Here is a 25,377-nt window from a genome sequence, read left to right on the forward strand (position 1 = left end):
AACCCCCAAAGAGACATTCCTACATTCATCTTTTTTAAGGGTGCAATTCCACAATCAGTTTATTTCTCACAAGGCTCTGGGTGATGGTATTATTTCAACATCCCTCTGCCTCAGCCAGTTACCCCTTTATCTTTCTTTTTGTCATTGTTAGACTTTCCTTGACTGCACAGTGTCCCAGAAACTGAGCTGGCTGAAACCAAAATATAAACTATGCAATTATGCACATCCCTGCACAAAAAAACACAAAAAAAACCCAAAAAACACCAAGGGAAATTCTCTGCCTGAATTCCTTGTGGAAATGATCTTTAAGGGAGTAAGCAGGATTGTACAGTCAAAGGGAGAAGGGTAATAGGATCGCTTATTTTCTATACCAGCTGAGAGTGATGTATTAAGGAGACTGTAAAACAGGATCCTACAGCAGATGAAATAAATCCCCCTCTGGAAAACATTTAACAGCTACAGAGAAGGCCCACACAGGCTCTTTTAGCTTGAACAATTAAATCTTTAATGTCTATAATGAGGTGAAATGGATCCCAGACAGGAGAAAGGAGATTTCCAGGGCATAGAGACACATAGACATCAGAGCTGTGCAAAGCCACTGCTGCAGATTGAGGGCAACCCAGAAAACTTAACCAGCTGATCCCTTTCATTTTGTTTCATAATTCTGGAGTTTGGACCAGCCAGAGCCAGCAAGCTTCCTCTGAACATAAAATAACCCTTGTAATTGCAGCAGCACCAGTTGGGATCAACAGAGGGAGAACACAGCATGTCCCTGATCATATCCATGGCAGAGCTGGTGTGAAAGGATAGGCTTTATTAGTGTGGCAGGAAATCAGACAGAAATGGACCAATTATTATTTAAAAAAAAATAAGAAACTCTTTTCCACAGAGTTTTCCCCTCCTCACTGGACTCTGTGTAAGGAGCTGCTCACTCTGAACCAGAGGCAAAGCTCAGCCTGTCAGAAGACCTTCTGCCTGCTAAACCCATGGAGACACGGGAGAGACATCCCCAGAATAGCAATGATAGTGCTAGTAAGTCTTTCAGCTTTTTCCTCTGAAGTAAATGCCTCCCTGCTATCTGAAACCAGAAAAAAAGTGCAGAAGCATTTTAAAGGTCTCATGTGAACAAGCAGCAGCCAGGAACTTTGGTATCTGCAAAGAGAGCTCCCAAGAGATCTGAGAGATGTCCAGAATGCAGAGATGTTGCTCCTTCTCCTCATCCCCAAGGCTGGAAGTCACACAGGTGTGAACCTGGGGATACAACTGGTGTCTTTTTGATATCACAGAGGATTAAATCTGCCAAAAATTTAGTGATCTGAGTCAGGAACAAGGAGGCAGAAGGAGGAGGGGCAGCCATAAATCGAAATATATATCCCAAACTCAGGCTGTGCCCAAGCACTTTAACTGCAACATGAATTGTGCATGTTTTTGCAGTAACACTGCCCACACACCAGGTCAGAGTTTGCTCATTATCCATGAAACTTGGTGCCCAGCCAGGCTTCAGCATCCTAAACATGAATCTAAGGCCACAGACACACCTCCCCTCTCAGCCCTGACCCAGGACAGGTTCACAGGGACCACAGCACATACAAAATACACTGAAAAAGACAAAGACCCTTAGCAATTTCCTTGTACTTTTCTTTATTTTGGACCCTAAATTCTTTCCCTATTAAAAATACTTTAAGCCTTATGCCATATCCTAAGAAAAACACGTTGGTCTATCAGCTTCAATCCTCCTGAAATGTGCGTGAGGCCCTTTCATTTCAAAACCAAAACTGGTTTATTTTCTAGGGAATATAGTTTGTTACAAGTATTTTAAAAAATAAGTTAAAAAGAAGGAGAAAATAAGGCAACTATTTAGCCTTTTTCCTGGAAAAGTGACAGCTCTATAGCTATTTAGTGACACTTCTATAGCAATTTTTAAGAGAAAGGCATTGAAAGAGCATACTGAAAATCATAAAAGAAGCCTGGACCCTGAAGCAGGCACTATACAGCTCAGGATTTGCAATTTAGGATTGATTTAGAGGTACCAGACTAAATAAAGGTCCTCATAAGCACATGTGCTCAAGGTTGAGGGAGCATAAAGAACTCCTTACTAAGTTGGGGTTATGCTAGGACAGCTTGAGGTCATTCAGGCTGGAGCTGGTCAGGGCTGGATGCCCCAAGTGCAGGGAGGGAGCTCCATCCTAACAGATGGCAATGCTGCAAATGAGCTGAAAATGAAGATGGTACAATAAAGAAAGGGGGCTGGGAAAAGGAGTGGTGAGAAGCTGGGGCTCTTTTGGGGTAGGGGGACAGGGAGGAATTCAGTTCTAAACCCAAATTTTGGTGTTGAAAATATGGGCAATATGGAATTGATGGAGAAGGGTGACTGACAGCAGCCTGGAGCATTTGCCCTCTCTTTCTGAAGAAAACTTGATGAAGGGAAGAGTTAATTTTTTTTTCTCCATGAAAGACCTCAGAAGAAATTATTAGTTCAACAATATTGAACCAGAGACAGCTGGTGGGTTCCTGTCAGACTTGCTTTATGCAGACACCAAGAGTATTTACAATGCCATAGGAAAGAAATCAGTCCTGAGACTGAGTCCTGCAGCTCAGCAGCACCCCAGAAATTGTGCTGATGGCAAATGGCAGCAGGGGACTGTCCTTGGAAAAATGTGGGTTTGTCAGAGCAAAAGTTATTTCAGAAAGCATCTAAACAAAGAAGGCTAATGCTCTTCTGTGAAAGGGTAAAGAATCAGACCAACTCATTTATATTTTAAAGTACATTCAGTAGTGTCTGAGCTTAGTGCAGGAAGGTCACAGACCTTCTGAAGGACTGAAACCAGCAAAGTCATCTATAAAGCTCCCACAGCCTGCAGGGATTTGAAGCACATCACAGGAGTTCATTTCCTGTGGACAAACATAATTCATTACCCAGATACCTCACCCTAATATTTCTTGGTCTAATTCCATTCCAGTGAAGGCCTAAGTCCAGTGGAATTACATTGGCACAGGGGAGGAGCTTCAGACTAGCAGGTTTCTTACTGCTAAATGATGAAGAGGCAAAAATATTCTGCCTTTTCCATCTTTTTCAAAAGTGCTTGATCCAGAACTGGCAGAAGTCAACAGGGAGTTTTTCCATGGACTTAGCAGATGTTGGATCATAACATCCCTGGGAACTGGAGCATTTCACCCATTTAACAACCACTTCCTTATGACAGATAAAGGAACTGCAAATTTCTGAATTTATGGTGAAAGTTCTCACCAGTTGTAAAATGCAGAAAACTGAAAAGCTGCAGCAACTATAAAGTTGCTGTAGCTAAAGTTGAGATTGTTGTTTTGGGGTAAATAATCTCTGTGTTGTCTTTAGCAATTTCTGGTCTTAAAATTATGGAGTATTTTTTCGTCTTTTCCTTTCATAAACAAAAAAGCTGCTGTTCTGTAACAGGCTTTCTAGCAAGTAATGAGACCAAGTTAAAAAGAAAGTTAAATATTGCTCCATTCCCCTGGCAGCATTATTTGAATGTTCCCAGCATGATTAATGTCAAAATACCTTGGAGTGAAATAACGGCAATTTTTCTGGTATCAAGAGGGGTTGTTTTCCTTTGCTTGCCTCTCTTAGCAGTGGATTGAACAGAGGAATGGGGAATCATAAAGGACAGGTCCTGCTAAGTGGGGATTGCTTGGAGTCCAGAGGCAGAACAAGCAGCTCCAAGCAAGGCCAGGGCTCAGAGAGAAGCTCTGCAAGGTGGGTGCTGTGGAGAGCATGCTTTGGCTCTGGGTGAACTCCTGTCCTCAGGGGAAAGGGCTCAGTATTAGATCTGCAAAGTCCTGCCAAGGCATTTTTTGGGGCGAGGCTCAGAACGAGGCAGTGAGTGATTCTGGACAAACCACCAGAGTCCCTTCTCTCTGAATTGTGAAGATGAGGGAAAGAAAACAAAATCTTACATCTATTTATATATCAGACACGTCTGTGATAGGAGATATTTTCAAGTCCACCTCTGCCTGATTGGAAAGGGATAAATGACTGTGTGTCTTCCACCTCCCCAGGCAGCTGTTCAGCAGGCTGCCAACACAGCCTGGAACAAGATTTCCCTCATCTCCCCAGCTCAGGTTGTCCCAGAGAGTGTAAGAATTAAATATTAATTGAACCAGAGACTGGTGAGAGAAAGAGAAAGGATAAGCAATGCTCCCTGGAACAGCCTCACAAGGAAAGGGGGAGGAAGGGCTTGTCGGGGCTCTTGCTGCCCTTCCTGCAGGAGCACACCTGGGTCTGCATCCCTCCTGCAGGTGATGAGCTCAGGTGATGCACTCAGCTGCCCCTGCAAAAACACCCCGGGCAGGGCAAGCAGAGCAAAAGCTTTGCCACCTGCAGAGGGAGGGAGTGCTGAGATGGTTGAGAACGGGGAAAATGCTCAGAGGCAGGAGGGGATGCTGGTCAGCCCAGCTCCAGCACTTGCAGAGAGAGATCACAGTGTGATGCTGCCTGCACTCTGCAGGAATGCTGTGCTTCCAGCCAGGGATGTCTGCAGTGGAGTGCCCTCCACAGTGACAAACTGCAGCTGTGCTACTGCCAGATACTTGTGCAGAACTTTTCAGAACTGGAAGTGTAGAAAAGAAGACAATAAACAGCTTGGTCTGACGTCAAAGTAGGGTAAAAATATGAGCCAGGGGTGATCAGCGCTGGGATGGAAGGTGTTTTTCCTCTAGAAGGCACTGCCAGGTTTGTGCAAGATTTGGAGCTCATGAAATTGTACACTCCTAACTCCAGGCAAGGAAATGTTTTGGAGCTCACAGAGCATCTAGGCAGCAAAATAAAGGCTTGGTGCTGGCAAGGCAGACTCTGGATTCACTGCCACAGGTAATGGAGCCACTAAGACATGCCAGTCACTCAGGGGGAAAGACAAGCAAGGCAAACAGCTCCTATTTTTAGTTCACAATTTAGTTAGCAATGAGTTCACTGCTGCATAGCCAGTGCAGCATTAAACACAGGGTGGGCTGCAGGTTTGTCTCTGGGGAATGGAGGCAGATTTTTGTTATATCATGGGTAAAGGCACACCAGCTGTACCTTCCAGGGTGAGACACAAAGGGTAACATGGGGATACTCTTGATTTTATGAAGATTACTTTCATCTGGATTGTAGGAACGCAAGTACGAACAGCATTTCTTAGTTACATAGCAAATTATTGTTATTTTTCAGGGACTCCTCTGAGTTTTGGGTAACGAGAGCTGGGAGTAACTTGATATCAGTATTGTTGTGTTTGATATGTATATTTTGACTGTAAAAGAACAATTACTAGCACTGCTAGTAGTGTGAACCCTCACAGGCTCATAACTACAAGAGTTGCTGCCTTTACCACAGCACTAACAACAGAAAGCAAATTAAGTGCACAGAAGTTAAAAATTAAAGAAGAAAGTTAATTTTACTTTTGCAGAGTTCAAAGTTACAGCTGAAGGAATTTAGGGGATGTTCGGCTGCACCAACTGCTATTTATGACAACTGTGAATGAATGAAATATCCTCTGCATTAATCCCTTCTGAAAATACAAAGCTTTCCCATGCCTTATGTCTTTTGAAACTTATAATACAAAACAGATCCCATAGAAAAATATGTAGACAAACATAAATATGAGGTGGCTTTTTTTTTCTTCGATGCATCTATGCAGCATCAGTATCTATAAATTTACATTATAGCTCTACTGCCATCAAGTGATGAGAAGAGTTTTTAGTGAAGATATCAAGGAGGGGAAAAAAAGAAAGAAAAATCTGTTTAAATTAGAGAAGCCACAGGAATGAGACATATTTAATGTTCACCCCTGCCTCTTCCCCACCCATGGTACCTATGGTTACCCACAGGAAACCAAAAACTCTTTATGAACTGCAACCTGAGTAGAGGCAAGAAGTTTAATTAAAGGGCATGTCAATATTCAATTTTTGTTTGTGGGCAGCAAAGGTGAAAAAAATCCACATGCAAGACCTTTCTTAACTCTTGAGTTGTGTAACATGGTGGGGAGCAACAAAAGCAGCTTCTTGGTGCTGCCAGAACAGCTGCCACAGCTTGGTGCCATCTGCCTGCCACTTCCCTTTCCTTGGCTGCTCCTTGGTGCCTCCCTGCTTGGAATTTGGGACTGTTTCAGCAGAGGAGAGAGGAAAAGCTGAAGAACCATCAGGTGTGGCCTTTCAGTGCTTAAAGGGAGTTTACAAGAAAGATGGGGACTGACTTTTAGTGGGGCAGGTAGTGATAGGATGGGAGCAATGGTTTTAAACTGAAGATAGATAAAGGAAGACACATCAGGAGGAAGTTTTTGACAATGAAGGTGGCAAAATACTGGCTCAGAGAAGTGGTGGATTCCCCATCCTGGAAGCATTAGAGGTCACACTGGATGGGTCTCTGAGCAAGCTGATCCAGCTGAAGGTGTCCCTGGCCATGGCAGGAGGTTGGACTGGATGGTGTTGAAAGGTCCTTCCAACCCAAACCACTCTGTGTTTGTGTGACTGAGCCCAGAACAGGATATCTCTGAGCACAGCTTAAAAAATGAGGGACAGTGGGATGGAAACTACAAGGGGTCACATCTGGAAGGGTTTTCTGGCATGCTGCTGCAGAATTTGGAGTTTTCCATTGAGAGAAACAGCACTGAGGAAAACCAGCTCTGTGGGATTTTCACACAAACGTGGTGTCTGTGCTGAGTCCTTCCTTTGCACTTCACTGCCTGACCCACACTGCCCTCAGTGATTTCCAAACAGCTGCCACAGGACCTGACTTGGGCTCTCCAACTTCCACAATGATTTTGGCATCAGTGACAGGGGAGGGGAATCTCTGACTCCTAACACACCACCTCACTGAACTCACACACTTGGGAAAAAAAGCAATTTTCATGGGTACCAAAGGTATTTTTGTCTTATCACAGAATCAGTAAGGTTGGAAAAGACCTCTAAGACCATCAAGTCCAACCATTAACCCAGCACCACCCTGTTCACCACTAAACCATGTCCCCAAGTGCCACATCCACGTTTTAAACATTTCCAGGGATGGTGATTCCACCACTTTCCTGGGCAGAAAGTCTCAGAGGTGTCCCTTTTATTCCTATACCTGATTAACAGTAGCTCTTCAGTCAAAGTTTTGTTATGCCTCCAGCTGTTGTACATCTGTAGGATCTGAACTGGAAATACTCTGGGCTCATGCAAAGGAGTCCTGTGTCTGGAAATGGCAAATATCTCTGCTCAACACAAATACAACACACATCAGAGACTGCTTGAAGCTGAAAACCCCAAAACAGACTTTTTACAGACATAAACTCAGTCTTGAATAGCATTAAAATGAGATGTATTTCACAAATTTTTCTGCTTTGTTGTGAAGATGTTGCATACTATTAAAAATGAGTTCACCACAGGTTACACTATGTGGAAGGGAAAGGGAGGCCATTCAAGAAGTCAGAAAAAAAAAACCCCAAAAAAACCCCTTGGGTTCAGGGTTCAGTTCCTAAATGGTCAGCATTAGGTTATTTCCTTGTAAGGCATTTTGAATTCCTGTGGGATGAAAGACAAAATACAGAAGCACAGAGCCTGGACAATGAGTCAGATTGTATGGGAGAAATAAATCAGAAGAGGTTCTGATGGCTCAGAGTCCTTTGGGGGATTAGTGGCAAAAACAGCATTTGCCATCCACTAGAATCTAGTAGAGTACTAAAGCCAAAGCAGATCTGACAAGAGCTGAGCTAACCATTTTGGGAGACATAAAGGGGAAAAAATGTCCTAATAAAGCAGAAGGACTAATAATGGACTCAGGATATTTGTTCCAATTGCCCTGAACTTTGTTTGGAGCACAGCATCATCCAAAGAGACATTTATGGACTAAGGCAGCTGAATATCAGGTCTGCCTGTCACGCCTCGATCAACATAAATGGAGAAGGGAAACAATGTGAACAAAGGATAAAAAAGAAGGATGGAGACAGCACAAGGCAGCAAACAAGACTGTTATTTCACACTTTTTCCTCCCATATCTTTTGTTTATTTGCTGTGGGCTCCTGTCACAAGGCAACAGTATATTTTATGAGCTGGGAGATGCTGTATACCTGAGTGAAGTTGCAAGGGGGAAGGTGTATTCAAACATTTGGACCTATATTTTATTATTTTATATGTATGCAAACACACAGGGATACTATGAACATATAAAAATCAACCTGTTTATTTGTACATGTACACATAAAAATCAAAGCAAAGTCCGAATGGGGATAAATACATCTACACATAAATCTCAGTTTTGGATAATTTACTTTCAACAGTCAGTGATTTCCAAGAGGCCATTTCCATGCCAGCAATGGAGCCTTTTCTTCGCAGTGCAGCAAGTTAGACAGGAGAATAAAAGTTCAATTAAGAGCCTGCTTGCCTGGGACTGATAATGGTTTTGACATTTGCAGAGTCTCCTGACAACAATGCCCAAGCAAAGTGGGGAAAAGGAAATCAAAGAACAGGTTCTTTGCAGATGAAGGTGAGAAGGTTCAAACATCTGAGGCTTTGCACTCGTGGCCTCAGAAACAACCCTTCCCACCACACAAGGTTGTGTCAAACATTTCAGTTTTTCAAGGAGCAGTGTTGAACTTTCCCAATAAATTCAGCAGCTTTGAGGGGGCCTGGCTGGAAGGTGTTAAATAAAGAGAAATTACTATTTTCCTTAGTAAGTGCTCTGATCACCACCACCACCTCACACAGGGAAGGAAAAGAAGGAAATGCCCAGCTGATCACAAACCTAAGCCTTGCCTTTGATCTTTACAATTAAAGTAGCATCCTTCTAATCTGAGAAAGATCCAGAAGGTAAATTCCCAGAGGCCAGGCTGAGGTTCCCAGCACTCTGGGCATCAAAGCTGTCTCAACCCAAGCTCTTGACTGGGGCGTCTGGGTCTGATGCCATTTGCTCTGTGTGAGAGTAAATAGAGCTGCAGTTTCAGAAAGTGTTAAGATTAAATAAAGTTCAGTGGCTCTGCCTGCCTGGGATAAAAACCAGCACTGCCTCTTTGAATCTGGCTGCCCTATTTGCTTCTGCAAATGCCTTTACTGAAAAAGTGCATATTTGCCAGAGGATGTCCAAACCTCAGCCACTGGCCTTTGAGAAAATCTGAAGTTTTAGTGCCTCCTTTGCATACTTGTATGAAGAGTTGACATGAAATGCATTTCAATTTGCGCTAACAACTGCAGGGAGGGGAAGGGAGGGGAGGGGAGGGGAGGCGAGGCGAGGCGAGGCGTCGTATTTTAAAACTCAGCCTAATGGATCAGAAGCAACCAGAATTAGACACCCTTCCTTATTCAGATTCCTGAGCCAACACGAGCTAATTGCTCCAGCTGATGGGTGAGGTAGGCACAGAGCAGCAACGAGTGAAGACTGTGTGGGAAGAGTGATCAAATGACCCTCAAAACACAGAAAAGTGTCCTAATGCATCATGGCAGCTCCAGCTGGTTCAACCTGACCACTGCCATAAGATTGGGTCCAGGTCTCTTCAGAGGTCAGTCCCAGCACATACACTGGGAAATGTGCCATTCCCTGGGGATGCATCACCCTTCTGACAGGTTTTAGAGGTACACTATCAGCTCATTGCTGTGTCTCTCCAGCCCCTTGGGCAATGAGCTCCTCATAGCCTCTGGTGCCTCTCTGCTCCCCAGAAGTGCACAAACTCACCCCTTCCCCCAGCAGGCAGCTGAGGCAGGCTCTGCAGCAGTTCATGGTCTCCCAAGCCACACTTCAGCAGGGTGAATGTCCTCACATCCAGGCAGCAGGGTTTATTCCACCTCTGAAACTTTATGAGAGCTCCTGGCATCTAACTGTGATGTTTCCCTCGAGTGTGATGAGGCTGGTGAGCAAGGAGAGGAAACCTGCTGCTGCAACATGTCAGACAGATTTACCATTAGCTCAAGAGCTCCAGGCAGGTGGGTTTGGATGTGAAGAGCCAGGCTTCCAGTCTCAGAGGCAGAGGACATGGCTATTTTGCTGTTTATAGCTCATTAATTTATTACTCTAGGCCTGCACAGAGGGTACTTTTCCATGTCTGTCTTTCACATGACATTTCACAACTTGACACAATAGGGCAGTTTTGGACAGATAAAGTGGAGCCTGTCAGGTCTTTTTTATCCAGTGGATGGATTTTGCATCAGCAGAACGTGAGTGAAAAGGAGATGAAAAGGCAGAACATGCACAAACCCACACCTGCATCACTCACACATCAGTGTGCTTCACCCCGTTCTCAAACCACAGGGATCATCCAAACCTCTGCTCAGCACTCAGCTGGAATCATTCAACTTGCTAACACAGAGGAGAAAGGAGCATTTGGAACAAAACCTCAGCTCCTTCAGCTGGCAAATCCATGCTGTTCTGACCTCTCCTGTTTTCTTCCCAGTCTTAGTCATCCAAGACTGTCTAGAAAACAATTGAAGAGCAAGAAGAGAGTGAAAATGGGAGTCCTTAGTTTGGAATTCCTCTGCTGTCATTAAGATTTATTTGGGGGTATTAACAACAGTGTCTAGTAGGATGAAGTGTTGCTCTTTGTCTTTGTGGAGAGGAGTTCTGCTTCCAAAGGATTGCAAAAAGAATAGAAAACCCTGGAAATTCAGTGCCAGCTCTACCCATGCTTACAGAATCTTACTTTCTCTCTAGGTTTTCTCAAAGCAATGATTTTCTAGGGCAAGTAAAATACATAACATCCCTGAACAGATACATGAGGCAGTTAGACAAGGTCCATGCTGCAAAGAAAACAAGCCCAAGCCAACATGGACAGTCCAGATTTTTATGCAAGCAGAAACACAACTGTAGTCTGTTCTAAACCTGCCCACAGACTCCCTTCTCCTAAAAAAAACCCCAACCCACAAACAACAAAACAAAATGCATTTTAAATAGAACCAAGGTGTTATATTTGAGGATGAGCCTGTATCTGTTTATGGTTTATTTTTATTTCTCTGGTCATGCGCTGTTACCAAAGTAAAAATCCACATCTTGGGCAACAGCAGGTGGAATTCTTATTTTAGCACAATTTTGTCTCATTAGGGAAAAGAGAGTCCAGCTTGAAGTCTTGCAGAACAGTTCAATAAGCAAATAGAAAGGGAGGAGAACAGCTGAAGTGGATCAGGCTATGGGCTTCTTATTATCTGTGAATAAAAACTGCAAAGAGAAAAACATTGCATACGGTAAAGTCCCACAGTAGAGCTCATTAAATGTTCCCAGAAGTGTCATCTTTGTGCACATTATTGCTCTGATCAGTTTAAGGTGACTCTTATGATACAGGATTTGAGATTTTCCATGAGAGGCTGCACAGATTCCTGTCCTGAGTTACTGTCCTGTTTCCACACCTCCTGTAGTCTGACCAGAGTGACATGAATTCTATTCTTGACTCTCAGATTGAAGTACAAAAAAGGATGTGCATTTCAAAAGGCTTCATATTCTTCTGGGAAGTGGATAAACAAACACACTGCCTTGTTATGGCAAATACTTTGTGCCTATTGGGATGTTCATCTTGCACAAGATATTGGCAAAACGACAAAGCAGGATGAGATCATTTTCTGAAGTTGTATCTGTCCTGGGGAATTAAAAGGAGAGAGAGAAAGAGGAAAGTTTAGTTTTCTTGAAGTTTATCTTTGTACTAAAAATGAAATTTCGTAGGCAAAGCAAAGGTTTGCTTTTAGACAGCTGCAAGGGCACTGCAGCCAGTTCAAAAAGAATTGGCACAAACATGTAGATTTTTAAAAAATTATAAATTATTTACTTCTGTCAGAGAAGTATCAACAGGCAAGAAATAATAGGGGCCAAGGCTTTGTCAGATTGTATCTCCTCAGTAGTGCATCAAGGTAGGACTGATTTGAGAGCAGACCAGCACCTGGTGCTGCAAAAGAAAGAAGGCAAAAAAGGAAACACCACACACGTGTGTATGTTGAAAAATACACAAGTGTATTTTTGTGTACAAAATACAAAATTTTGTACACAAAATTTTTGTTAAAAAACCTTAACTGGAAGAAAAGCTACACAGGAGTGTGCAGGCTTTGCCATGAATGACAGAAAGAGAGAAAAATTTTAAAAATTAAAAAAAAACCAAAAAAACCCAAAGAAAATCAACCAAAAATCCTGTTCATACCCCATTTTCTGAAGTGGGAGGGGAAATGGGTATTGAACACAGGGGTTTAGTTTATGCAGCTGGTTTGGAAACCATTTGGTGTTTCTGGTAACACCTTCTGCTGTCCCTGAAGGTAACACCTTCTGCTGCACTGCCTGAGTCCTTCTTCTGTGAACACCACACCAAGCTATGATGCTGGGAAGGGCTTTTCCAGTTTTCCAATGAAGCAGACCACTAAAACCTTATTGATTTCTCTTGCAGTTCATGAGGTTGGAAAGAAATACCCACTGGGCTGCACCACCAGCTAATGCAACCATGGACCAAACACCTGCTACACTGCTGTGCTGCTGTTCCCAAAACCAAACCCAAATTTCTGTGTTTCCTTTAGTCCCAGTTAGTTTCAGGATCTGACCTGCACATTCTTTGGCCCTGGAAATCTGAATCCTCCTTTCACACTCAAGTGCATTCCCTGGAAAGCCAGCACGAGCTCATGGCTACAGAGCACAGCTTTGCTCATGGGCAAGTCCAGGATAATCCAACAAAACACAGCGTTTGGCACACTGAATGAAGCATCACTGTCATTTATGTGAGGCTGGAGAGATGTTGACTTCTCCTATTACTCCTCTATAAATGTTTCATACAAGGCCAGGTGTAACCCTGCCCCAGAAATGAGGGATGGAGGGCAGGAGGACAGGAAAAGAAAACGTGGCTTTGTCACCAACACAAAAACTTTTTGTACCAGACACAGATAATAGGGGCCATAATCACCTTATTTGTCCCTCCTCCTCATCTAAACATTCTACTTTTTCAACTTGCCAAATCTTCTCAAACAAAATGGAAAGCAAAATTCCCTGGATAGGTCTTACAAAGACAGTTAGTGATATTCTGAAGATTTCCTCCTGGGCTCATATCCATAGGCAGGAATGCCTGAGGAAAAGAAAAGCAAATCATAAATAGCAAATTCAAAGAGCAAATCTTGAAAGCCACTATTGCAGTAAATGTCTGTGCGTGTCAGAAAACGTTCTCATAGAAAACATCACTGAATAATTTTGCATGATGAGCAAAATAATTTTTTTTAGAAGCAAATAAGGAAAATCTGCTTACAAATAAAAGCATAAAAACTGAGATAAATTCCTGAAAATAAGTTTTGAAGTTTGATTGAAGTTGTGAATGGCTACATTTGTCCAATATTTAAAAATTTTGCTCAAGCAGGATTCAAATTAGATGACCTCTTGCAGTGAGAATGCAGAAAAGTTGAAATCCTTGTCAAGTCACTTTCATCCATCCCTGACATTAACCATTTGAGGCATTTCAACTTCCCTGCTCTGCCTCCTGCCACCTCGGAGAAATTGTTTTGATACTTCTTCCTTTTCCTCAGAAATTATTTCCCAGCAAAGGAAATAAAAAATGACAACAAATCCCGTAACTTAGCATCCACTAGAACATGTTCCTCCATCTGCAGTAACAGCCTCACTCTTGGGCATTTCCTGTGGAGCTGATGGCCAGCTGCCTCAACGCCCTGCAGTCTTGCTTCAAGCCATCAGCTCTCCCAGTCAATCAATCCTCAGAAAAAGAAGAGAGACAAAAAAAAAGAAAGGAAAAAAAAAAAAAAAAAGAAAGCTCTGGGGCTTGGTTTAAATAAAAAGTGTTAGTGTAACCCTTTATGGTGTTATATGGATAAAACTTATCCATCACTCCTCTGGTCTCTCCATCATGTTCATCATGTTCAACAGCCCTGGCCAGCCCAGCTCCCTCCCAGCATGCCCTGGATGGATGGAGATGGATGGATGGATGGATGGATGGATGGAAGGAAGGAAGGAAGGTCCTCACCAGTGGGGCTGCTTTTCAGGCAGTCAGCTCCCAGATGGTTTCTCCACCCCAAGAACAGAGTTTTGTGCTTCCCTTAGCCAAACCTCACGGAGTTTAATTTAGCCCTTTCTTCAAATTAATCTGAGCCCCCTGGGCAGCTACTCAATCATTTGTCACATCAGACTCTCCTCCTAGTTTTGTATCATCCACAAATTACTTGTTTTGGTAGCACAGCTAAGAGTGAAGAGACCATTTAAATGTCACCCCTGGTGTGTTTGCTTGTGGCAGTTTGTGTAAATTCGAGTCCCCTGGGCTTGTGGCTGTGCTGCCTGCTGACCCTATCCTGCAGCTGCCTCAATAGATTTTCCCTGAGTATTTCAATGCTGCAATATAAAGCCTCATTTCATAGCGATTCCTGAAATGAAAGTACCTCAGCATCTGCAGTCTGAATCATCTGTGGGACTGAGCTTCCCTGCAAGCTCAGAGCCATAAAACATCCCCTGCCCCAGCTGGGAGCAGCCACGGGCTTGTCCTGTGGAGATCTTTCTCCTGGGAAGATGAAGCAGCCTGCAGACCTCTTAGTGCAAGGGTTTAATAAAAAGTTTAGCTTTTGGGCTCCTTTGCCTGTGAACAACCAGACTTTCCCTGCTTTCTTTCTCCTTGGCAGAATGAGCTTTGTTTTTCAAAAATATATGAGAAAGATTCTCCTGCCTTTTCCCTCCCCCTGCCAGGTCTCTTTGTCAGTCAAATGCTCTCCCTCCCAGGCATAGATCACTGGCCTGACGAGGAAAACAGGAAAAATATAATGCTGCCCTTTACTTTGTCTCATGAAGTCAGGTGTAACTCACTCCTCTCCTTCCCCTTCTGCCCCTTAAAATTCACCTCTAAGTAGCTTAAAGGAAGAGCTGTTCTAACCCAGGTCCAGCAGAGAATATTCTCTCTAAAAACAACCAAACGATCAAAAACCAGAAATAATTTCAAAGAGCATCACTGTTTTTGGAGAACTGCCAAAACCATGTGAATGATACATAAAAGATAAAATATCTAACAAAATCCTCCAGTGCTGCAGCAAACAGTTCAAAGAGAAGGCATCGATGTCCAATTACCTGCCCAGAGTGCTGGGCAGCAGGGAAACAGCAACTTTTGGGCAAGAAAAGCTCCACACAGGTGCTGCTTGTGGTGGTCTCACTGTGGTCAGAGGCAGGTTAATTTGCTTTATCTTGCTCCCCCATGGTCACTTTGGGACCATTAACAGCACCTGAGGGAGCAGGAATGCTGCCAGCTCTCAGAGGAATGTGCCCAGCCAAGCAGGTAAAGCTAATTTATCCCATCTTTACCTCAGCATCTGCCCAAGCTCACAGCATTTTCTACCCGAGGCACCATTTTGTTTCTGATCTGCACCAGAACACTCCTGCCCTGAATTTTGGGCGAGACAAAACATCTCCCTGCTCCAAACCAAGTTGTATATTAATAATTTTTAGTACCATTCTCACTCGGTGCTGTTTGCCTGGGGTATCTCCCTTCTCACTGTCCCCTCCTTACCTCACACTGATAAAGCTCTTCCAGACAGGCTTTTCTCTCACATCTTCCCACTCTCTTCTACACTGCAACGTGGGACCAAGCAGGGACAGAAAAGCAGAGCTGGAGGAGTCCAAAGCAAACCCTCATTTGAGGATTTAATTGCAAATTCACATCTAATGGGAGTCTCCCTGTTCCCTACTTGCATTCTGAGGTAGATTGCACCTCTGGTGGACTTCTAATGTTATTCCCTGTCCTCCTTCCTACAAATCTATCACAATTTATGTTCCAGAATTTAATAATTTATGGGTTTGCAAGCAATAATTAAAATAATCGACTTCTCTGTCTATTTTTGGTTCAGCTTGACCATCAGTTCCTGAGCACAGTCTGAGTGACTCAGAGGGGCAGTGATCTGAGCACTGCCCAGCCCTGAACCCTCTGCTGACATTTCTTAATGTCAGTAAATAACAGCAAGTTTTGCACATATTACTTTCCTTTCTAGGCAATTTACTGTATTTATTCTTCTTGGGTCTCATCCCAGACTGAGATTAAAACCATCTTAGGAAGGTGATTTGTTTTGTGTACATCCATGTGTCTCATTGCTGTGCTTGAAGTCAGACGTGCATAAAATTTGGTGATTTGAGGCCATTGGGCTCAAAGTGGTTTCTCTGACTTTCCCAGTTTCCCTTCCCACAGATCTGACAGGACTGCCACTCTCATCTTCACTTTATCTCTCACCATCAAACTTCTGTGAAGAAAGGTCAGTGACATTTCACAGTGTTTCTAAATGATAACATCTCAGACCTGGTCAAGCTTGCATTAAAATGCTCTTTTAATGACAAATAGGCCATCTGTACCCTGTCTTTGAGTAAATCCAGGAGCCCACGTAAACTATTTCTATTGACAGCTATAAAAATGAGCCCAGGCCAAAATCTTTCACATCTCTGCCTTTGTCCTCCCCCGGAATTACTGATTGAATGTCCCCTATTTTGAGTGAAAACTGAAATATGGATTTTCTTTTCATCATCACCACTTGCACAGCTGCATCAGTCATTAAGCTGTCCCGAAGATCTGTTGCCCAGGAACTGGATGCCAGGTATATATCGTGTCCTGAGGTGAATTGTGGCAAGGCATAAATTGATCATGAGGTTCATGCCTTTGAAACCCAAGTGAAAGAACATCAATTGTCATCAACTACTAGAATATAAATAGAAAAGATCAAATCTGTTCTGGCCTAAATGTGTTGTGCAATGGAAATATATTAAAAAAAAAAAAGCCAAACAAACTAACAAACCACACGTTCTTTTGATCAGGGACAAAACGTTGTATTTTTCAATGCAGGATGTAAAGTGAACAGAAACTTCTAGACTCAAGCAGTCCTTTCTCCATGCATTTTGTACAACTGTGTGCTACACCTGAAACCTCAAATGCATCAGGCTTCTTGTTAAATTCTAATTTTACTTCTGTTGTCTCTGTTGAAAATTCACTGCAGAACTACAACTTTCTGCAGCTAAACTTCTTTGAAAGATCCAGGTGAAATGTAGCCATGATCCTTTTAAAGATATTTGCACTGCTGTCAGGATAGGTGTTTATTTTAAACTTCTTCTGTCAAAGCTCCTGATGTAGTTGCAAAGTGTCTTTTATATCATTATGTCAATATGCTCTCATTCCCCTTAAACTGCAGTTTGCTAGGTTAAATAAGCAAAGCTATTACCTTTTTTTTTTTTTTGCTAAGGCATGTTCTCTATCACCCATTTCAATTTTAGCTAATCCTTCTTGAATATGTGTGACTAGGACTGTATGTTATCATTCTAAATGAGATTTTATAGCACCACATAATTCCCTGTTTCTGCTGGAAATTCCTTCTGTGAGATATGCTCACATCCAGTTTTCTCTTCTCACTACTATCTTGAATGTCCATAGCCTTCAACAAATGCAACCAGGACTTCTTTATTTTCTATTTATGGTTTCCAAGCCTACAGCAGGAATTACTTTTTTTTCCTCTGAGTCTTCCTCACTGTTACAGCCACTCTAGAAAATCTGTAGGTGCCCAATGGCATTTTTTTCCCTTTTTAATGTATAAATTTTATTATTTGACAAGTGAATAATGCCATCTTTGTTAGATTAGACTTAATTTAGACCCGCAAGTTCATGTGTGAGTTTTGTCTGAATTCTGGAATGGAGATTGATTAGTGTCATAATTTAATTCTTTTAAAATTTTAGAGCTGCACTTAAATATCTGATCAATGTGCTATGTAGAAGAGTATCAAGTACTACGTGCTTGTTGGCTGTAATTTGTTATAAAAACTGGAAAACTCCCACCACTTACACATGATACACTTAGAGCAGCATTCAGCTGTCTAATTAACTACCTAGAACAGCTATAGAAGATGCTCTGGGGTGTCTCAGGGGTCTCAGACCTGGCAGGTCCTACACAGGACCTACAGGAGCCCTTGGCTCTAATGGAACAGTGAGAGAAATATCTTGATTCCTCTATCTCTATTCTAAATTCCTGAATATCTCTAATGAAACCCCTAAAAATTGCCTAATTGTTGGGCACCTGACTGAAACTCATCCCTAATCTACTGGTTTTGGCTTGGAGAGGTGAAATGAAAATCAGAGCTGATAACAAAGCTATATTGGATCAGTTCAACTTAGAGTTGTTTCTGAGACACTGACAGGGCAAGGTGGTGTCACCACGTTTATGAAGGATGTCTTTGGAGATGGCAGCCTTCAAAGTGAGCTCTGAGCAGCCTGACCTTTGCTAATTCAAGTGTAGTCAGGCTTTCCTGCTTTCTCAAACCACCAACATGATCAGCAGAGCTCAGAGATCACAGCTCACCCAAAAGCTTTAACAAATGGATGGCTGAGGGAAAACTCTCCACACAGTTGTACAATCCTGGGCATTCAGAGGTGTTCATCTGGATTTTGGCTTTCTCTGGAGCACTGGGATAGAGAATTAGATGCTTCTTTGGTCACACACAGCATCATGAGTTAGTTCCTTGCCATTGCAGGAGCCTCAGTTAGTAAGTTTATGTCCATTTCTCCTGTTTTCCAAAGGTTTGGCTGCCTGTGGAGACGAAAACTTGAGTTCAAAGTCACCAGGGAGAATCTAAGAAGGATGCAGTGACTTGCAATTCACAGCAAGACAAATTAGATGATCTAATCACCCCTCCTGGCCTCAAACCCTATGAAACCATATAAAGAAAGAACTTGCCTGTGTGACCACAAAAAAAAATAAGTGTTTCTTGTTCAGTTGCAGATAATGATTTCAACAAGGTCTCTGAACTCTTGGCTTTGCAGATGCCAGAAGCTTAACAACTTGAGGAATTTTTGATCTCTGATTCCAGCTTTTATCTGTGGAGGTTGGAGACAAGGAAGCACCAAGAGCAGAGCAGCCAGCAAAGGGCTGCTTGAGTCAGCAACTTTCAGCTCTTCCACAGTGATTGTAATTGATTTTAGGCCATATTCATTTCAAGTCATTTCAAGTCATGGCCAAGCTGCTACCTAAGCCTGGACTCCGCAGGAAGTTGGGAGAAATGTTGCCTCCAGGTTTTCTGGGACTGGGCTTGTCGGTGGAGGAAAAAATATTACAAGAAACCACTTGGTTTAATGACAACTGTGCAGCAAAATGGGATTTTGAACTGCAGTGGGTATTACAAATCTGCTATCTCAACAGAACATGTAAAAATAAATGAAATGGTAACATAATTGCTCTACATTTTCTATTCTTTCAATTAATTTTGCTTTCATGTTCACTGATGCTTTTGCCATGCTGTAGATTTGTGCTTTGAAACGTTACTGCTCTGCTCCAGGAGGTCTGTGGGACAGAAGTCAAGAATCTCTAAATTAATTGCTCCTTTCATCCCCTAATTAGAGCTATGCTAATTTCCTTCAACATCATTATTCTATGGAAAGCCACTCCTTCAGCTCCAGTTGCTCCACTGTGTGGATGTGGGAGATGAAAAATCAAAGAGCACCAGTATAAAGGATGTTCCACAGGCAGCAAAGAGACTCTTACTGCCCTGCATCATTTTCTAGAATGTTAAGCAACAAGATTTTGCTGATAATTCCACAAACTCCTGTATAATTTCCCTTTTCCTGGTGGGATTCCAAACCAACACATAGCAAACCTCAGTAATGGAAAATTCTTCCTCAGCTGCCCTATGCCACTGGGTGCTACAAGAAATTGCTGCCTAAAGGGAAATTAAATTAATCAAAGCCACATGTAGATTATCACATCGAGTCTTAAGTACTTAATTACTGATTCTTCATAGTAAAGTAAGAAGAGATTTAACAGCAGATTTTCAAAGCTGAGTTTCATTTCTGGGTTGTCATTGTTAGGTTGGCCATGCAGGTATTTTGCAATATATGTTTGGTTTTTTTCTGTTTGTTCTGAAATTGAAATGGTTATTGTAGGAAAAGACCCACCTTCAAAGTTGGAATGGGGAAGGTCAAACATAGAGGAGAATATGCAATTCAGGAAACAAAAATGCCTATTTAGAAATTAAAGACCAAACATGCTTTAAGGCAAATGACTTTTTGAGACAAAGTGCAATTTAGTCTTTACTTATTTTCATATTTCTTTATTGTTGCCATGAGAATATTTTAATAACCTCTGCAGAGTTTAAAATGATGCAGGTAATTGCTTAAAGTAATTTTAGTGCTATTAAAGATAACAAACCTCTTGTGTGAAATACTTTGCTAAGCAACGATCAGCAGAAAAGGGGTAAAGATCTTTTTACTGCAAATTTGAGTTCTTTTTATAGGTGAGCTGAAGTGAGAATATAATTACATTATCTATAAAATAAAAGGTGTGCAGGTATTCAAACACCTACCATCTCAATCTTGCGTTGACTCATGCAGAAAACACACCAGAATTTTCAGCAGATCCCTTTCTCCCATTCAGCAGCCTGTGTGGGATCTCTGAATCCACCTCCAGTTTGCACTGATAATATTTAAATTGCAGTGTTATTCATCACAGCACATTCATAATACCTGAAACAAAATTCCTCCCAGATTACTTGGGTGACACTCAAAAGGACAAGTGAGTATAAATCCTGCATATTCTGCTTTTATTTCTTTTCCTGGCCTTCATGATTATGGCTACAAAATAATTTCCTCCTTTTCAGCTCTACTTCATGAAAAATGTGTCAGAGAAGTTGGTCTGGGAGAAGTTTGAGGTTTTGAAAAAATAAGTCACATAAAAGCTGGAAGGCCTCAAGTGAGCCATACCATAACTTGCTTCTCAAAGGCACTACGTCCTGCTAACGAGCTATGAGAATCCTTACAGCCTGAATAAACAAACAGAACTTACATTTTTGTCTCTTTCAGGCTTTTTTAAGGGATGCCAGTGACACAGGCAAAGAATAATTGCACCAGCTCTTAACCAGCTGACAGCCAGACAGGTTAGCCAGGCATGTAATCCTGAGGATGATCCACCCCACAAAACAGGGGATGGAACAGATTCCACCCCATAAAACAGGGGATGGCACAGATGGTTCTGCAGAGGTGCTGATCTCTCCCTATTGCAGAGAAGGATGAAGATTGCTGTCAACAACACATTTCCACCAAGATGTTGAATTAGATGTCAGAACATTCTGTTGCAGACCAATGCACCATCACCTCACCAGGGCAGCACTGCTGAAACCCTTTGGGGCATTCTTGCCCACAAGAAATCCCAACAATCTAAACAGATCCTGGATCTTCTGGGGTGTTGGATTTAAAACCTGATGGACACTGAAGACCACATTTTTCTCTCCTGTTGTACATGTTCTTCAGCTCTGGGAGCTGTTGGTCCTAAAGCATGAGGGGATCTTCAGTGCTAACCTGCTCCAAATACATGAAACAAGCTGGACAACAGTTGCCAAAGCAGCTTGGAAAAGGAAAAGGAAACATGAAAGTATCAGTTTATCTAGGAAAGATATCACATTGCTGTAACTGTCAAAGCTCTGCTATCACCTGGGCCATGCTTTAGGTGAGCATTACTGGCCCAGCCACTCTACAATACTAATTTTTTTGCCAAAGTGAAAAGTTAAAGAAGGCTTCTTCCACCCTTTTTCATTATGAGCCATTTCTCTCTGCTAGACCAGACCAGAGGAGCATTTCAGATCTTGCTGCTTGCAACAGGAATTTACTTACTTTCCCTTCTTTGCCTTTTCTCTCCCCCTATTTATTTTCTCACCCCTCTGAACAATGTTTCAAGGTGGAAATACCTATCTTCCAAACAGCTTGAACGGGGGAAAAAGTCTTTCCCGTTCTCCTCAATGAGCAACATCGATTTTTTAGCCATTAGCTTCTGTGAGCTGAATGTTAATGAGCCTGCACAATAGCAATAATGATGATGGATGCTTTCCATGTGCACATATGGATAGCCAAGCATTATTTCTTTCCATAGGTTCCCTGTCATGGCTCCTACCCAAAAGGATTTCCATTTGGCACCTATCCATCCCTTACTGGGATGTCCCTTCACTGGAGATCAATGTATGGGGTGATCTCAGTTCACAGAATTAATGCCTCATCACTGTGATTTGGGGAATTCCTCATCCTTTTCTTGTTTATTTTTATTCCTACTACATAGGAAGGAGTTTACCCTCCTGATCTGGTCTCACTGAACTTAAAAGGAAAAATTCCTTTTCTGTTGCTTTGGTTTGGTATTTTGGATTTTGTCTTTTTGCTGTAAAGCTTCATCCCTGAATATCTGCCACATGCAGGTGTTCCTGACTTAGGCAAGCAGCCCCTAGGAAAGTCACAGAAACATTTGTATTAAGTAATTGGAAAAAAAATTATAATTGAAATTTTTCAAGAGATTCCTTCACTCCTCGCTCCAGAAAAAAAATAACCATCCCTGAAGAAGAACTGAATAATATATGCAAGCAATGACTCAACAGTTCTTAATTTTACACATTGGTATTTCTGGCAAAGTAAGCAGTCAGTGAAGAATTGCTGGGTGCTCTTCCTCCTCTCAGTCACATCTAAAGCAGTACATGTGATAATGCAGAGAAAGGCACTGGGGGATCAAGCTAAGCATCCTTCTAAAGCACTGCTCAGTCTCGTTTGAGAATTAATAAGGCTGAGCTGCACAGCATTATCCTGGACAGCAGTGCATGGTGAGGGATCTGACCAAACCCTGGCGCACAATTCCAAAATCAGACAGGTGCCAAAATCCAAGAGAACAGCTTCTCTGAGAAGGATTTAAGCTGCTCCTGTCACAAATGCTTCCCAGGCAGACATGTGAGACAAGCCACAGAGAGTCTCCAGAAAGCAAAAGGCTTGTTAGAGAGATTTGGTCCTGAGCAGAGGACCAGCAACATCTGTGACAAGGACTGGTGGGGATGCGGCTATACCTTCTGCCTGTGTCCTCCTTAGAGAGACTGAAAAGGCTTTTCAGCCCCCAAAAGCTATGTTTTAATAAAATATTAGCTAGAGGAGTTAACTTTTCTAATAAAGAAAGCCTGAAGCGAGTAGATTATTCAGCAATGAAATGAAAGAAAAAATGCAACACTTTCTCCATGTCCAGCATGCCCAGCTGGGAGTGCTGAGGCTGCAGGCAGAGGACAAAGCTCTGGCTGAGGTCTGGATAACTGGATGGATGTGGAAAACTTCCAGGTATGGCACAAGAAAGTGCTGAATGTATTAAATAACAATGTAAGAAACCAATAAAGCTACAGATAGAGCTGTGAGGAGTGGCCAGGTTGGGTGGGGACTGGACAGGAACACCATAGAATTTTTGGGGATCTGAGTATAGCAAGGCCAGCAGCAGCACCTGGGGAACAAAGTCAGCCATGCTGCAAAAAATGAGATGAGATTGCAAATATCAGAGATGGCAAATAACCATATCAGAAACAGTGAGTTTGGGGATGGACACGGCAAAATGGTGACCAGTGAATAAAAAAGGTAAGTAGATGTGGGTTGGTTACTTGGGAAGGAATGAGGATGAAAAGGAGGAAAGTGGGGGATCCACCACCCCTTCATACCCCTTTAATGGGTACCAGTTTGCTTTGTACATCTTCAGATGAAAATCTCTACAAAATTGAAATATTCTGACTACTTTTATTTTTCACCCTATCCATGCTCAGACTATCCACTCTCCTCTTCCCAAAGGGAAAAAATCCTTGAGGAAATCAAGGATATATTTGAAATCTACTGCCACAGCCCAGTGGAAGTCTGTTTTTTGAGAATGGGAATGATGGTGTTTGTGAGGTTTAAGGCACCAGAGGAAGATCTTGTGAACAAAGTCAAGGCAGGAACTGTGAATTTGGAGATCACCACGATGTCCCACTCTGTACACCAGGCACACTCTCTCACTCTCCACCAAAACAAGATTCTCAGTCTTGCTAAATCATTTTCAGTAAAAGACTTCTGTTCCCCTGGGTTATTTTGGAGTGAATTTTTCTTCACTGCATGTACAATATTCCAATGTTTCCCCCCTTATTTTGGCCCTGATATTTTGGCCTGTTTTCTAGTGACCAACAAAACCTCAAGTAAAGCAAAACCAGCAGCACTCCCAGCTTTTTGCACACCATAATTTAATTTACAAAGGAGCAGCTCCAGCTTTGAGAAGCCTCCTGACTCTGTGGGGTGACTTTACCTAGGGAAAAATGTCAGTGTAGGACAGAGAACCCATCCTACCCAAACAGGTCAAGTTTCTCTTTTGTATGCGTGGCTTTTGTGTTTTCATTTTTCCCTGTTATTTTTCTTTCTAATTTTCAAATGAAAAAGAATAACCAAGTACTAAACAGTGGGTAATAACTCATTTTATATCCCCATAAAATGCTGGTAATTGTCCCCTCCTTCCTCTGAAAATAAGACACAGAAACAATAAGGTCTGGAGGTAAAGACTGTAAGTATCAATAATCATTTTTTTTTCTATCCAGTGAGAGATTTCAGCTCAGACCTGACAGCCACCATTGACTTATGTGCCACTTGAGCAGGCATTCTGGTGTCATTTGCAGGGACATGTGGCTCCATGAGGCCTTTATGAACAATTACACAATGGTGTAATTTCCAGCATCAGGGTGTAGCAGGACACACACAGCAGAGAGGCACAGTGTGGAGAGAGGGAAATAGGAAAATACAGCCCAGCCCAGGCAGGCTCCCTGGAAAGTCAGCAGCTGAGAGGCTGAGCATGCAAACCATGTGAGATCCACTCTGACAGCTGAGGAAGGCTTCCCTCACCTTAGAAACTCATCTTAACACTGAGAGCCAAATTAACACTGGGCACTTTTCCTTTGGAAGGCAGAACTTCAGCATTTATGAACCACAGTGTGTTTATTGACATTTAACCTCTCAGCTCTCTCTGCATTAAATCTTTCCACCAAAAGCCATAATGATGATGGCTGTCGTTATTATTATTATTTGTCATCACAGCAGCAGTAGCATCACAGTAGCATTTTGTGAGCACCCAGGGGCTCAATTGTATTGCAAAGTTTAGCCCCCAACTTGTATTGATCCTTCCTCTCCAGCTCTCAAACCAAAAGCCATTTCTGGAATGTTTAGATTTTTATCTTGTGTGGATCACAGAGGTGTGGGCTGCAGTAAAGTCACCCTTCTGCAGGGCAGCTGTGATGAGCAATTTCAAACCTCCAGTTCATGGATTGAGGCATCTTACAGAGCTTGTCTTGAAGACCTGGAAGAGCTTGACTGCCAGGTCAGGGAGTCTGTTTCTCTTAAGAGACTCCACCTGAAGAGTTGATGAAGCAAAAAAAAAAATCTCACAGTGACTCCCTCTGCACCTCAGCCAAGCTCCAGATCCAGGCTCCAGGATATGAAGAAGAGGAAAAGCTCAGCTGACCTGGAATCTGACCAACACATCTCCTCTCACCCACCAGGGCTCAGATGACACAGTCACACCACAATTTTGGTTCAAACTCCTCTGCCAGGGGTTTGGGAAGCAAAGCAAATGCAAGTTTAAACCTCTGAGGTTTGAGAGAAAATGACCACAAAACAATATACTACTTTTGGACAAAAACTCTTATTA

The 25,377-nt window shown here is 42.4% G+C and overlaps 1 long non-coding RNA gene across 1 annotated transcript; it reads left to right on the top strand.

The window, feature by feature from the left end:
- Nucleotides 1-3,579: 3,579 nt before the first annotated feature.
- LOC146438655 (uncharacterized) lies at nt 3,580-19,109 on the top strand. Its single transcript, XR_014852110.1, has 2 exons — nt 3,580-3,730; nt 18,459-19,109. It is a non-coding gene; the product is annotated as an uncharacterized LOC146438655 (long non-coding RNA).
- Nucleotides 19,110-25,377: the final 6,268 nt, after the last annotated feature.

Source organism: Lichenostomus cassidix, chromosome 4 (genome assembly GCF_008360975.1).
Source record: "Lichenostomus cassidix isolate B80296 chromosome 4, HeHo_3.0, whole genome shotgun sequence".
Taxonomy (NCBI): domain Eukaryota; kingdom Metazoa; phylum Chordata; class Aves; order Passeriformes; family Meliphagidae; genus Lichenostomus; species Lichenostomus cassidix.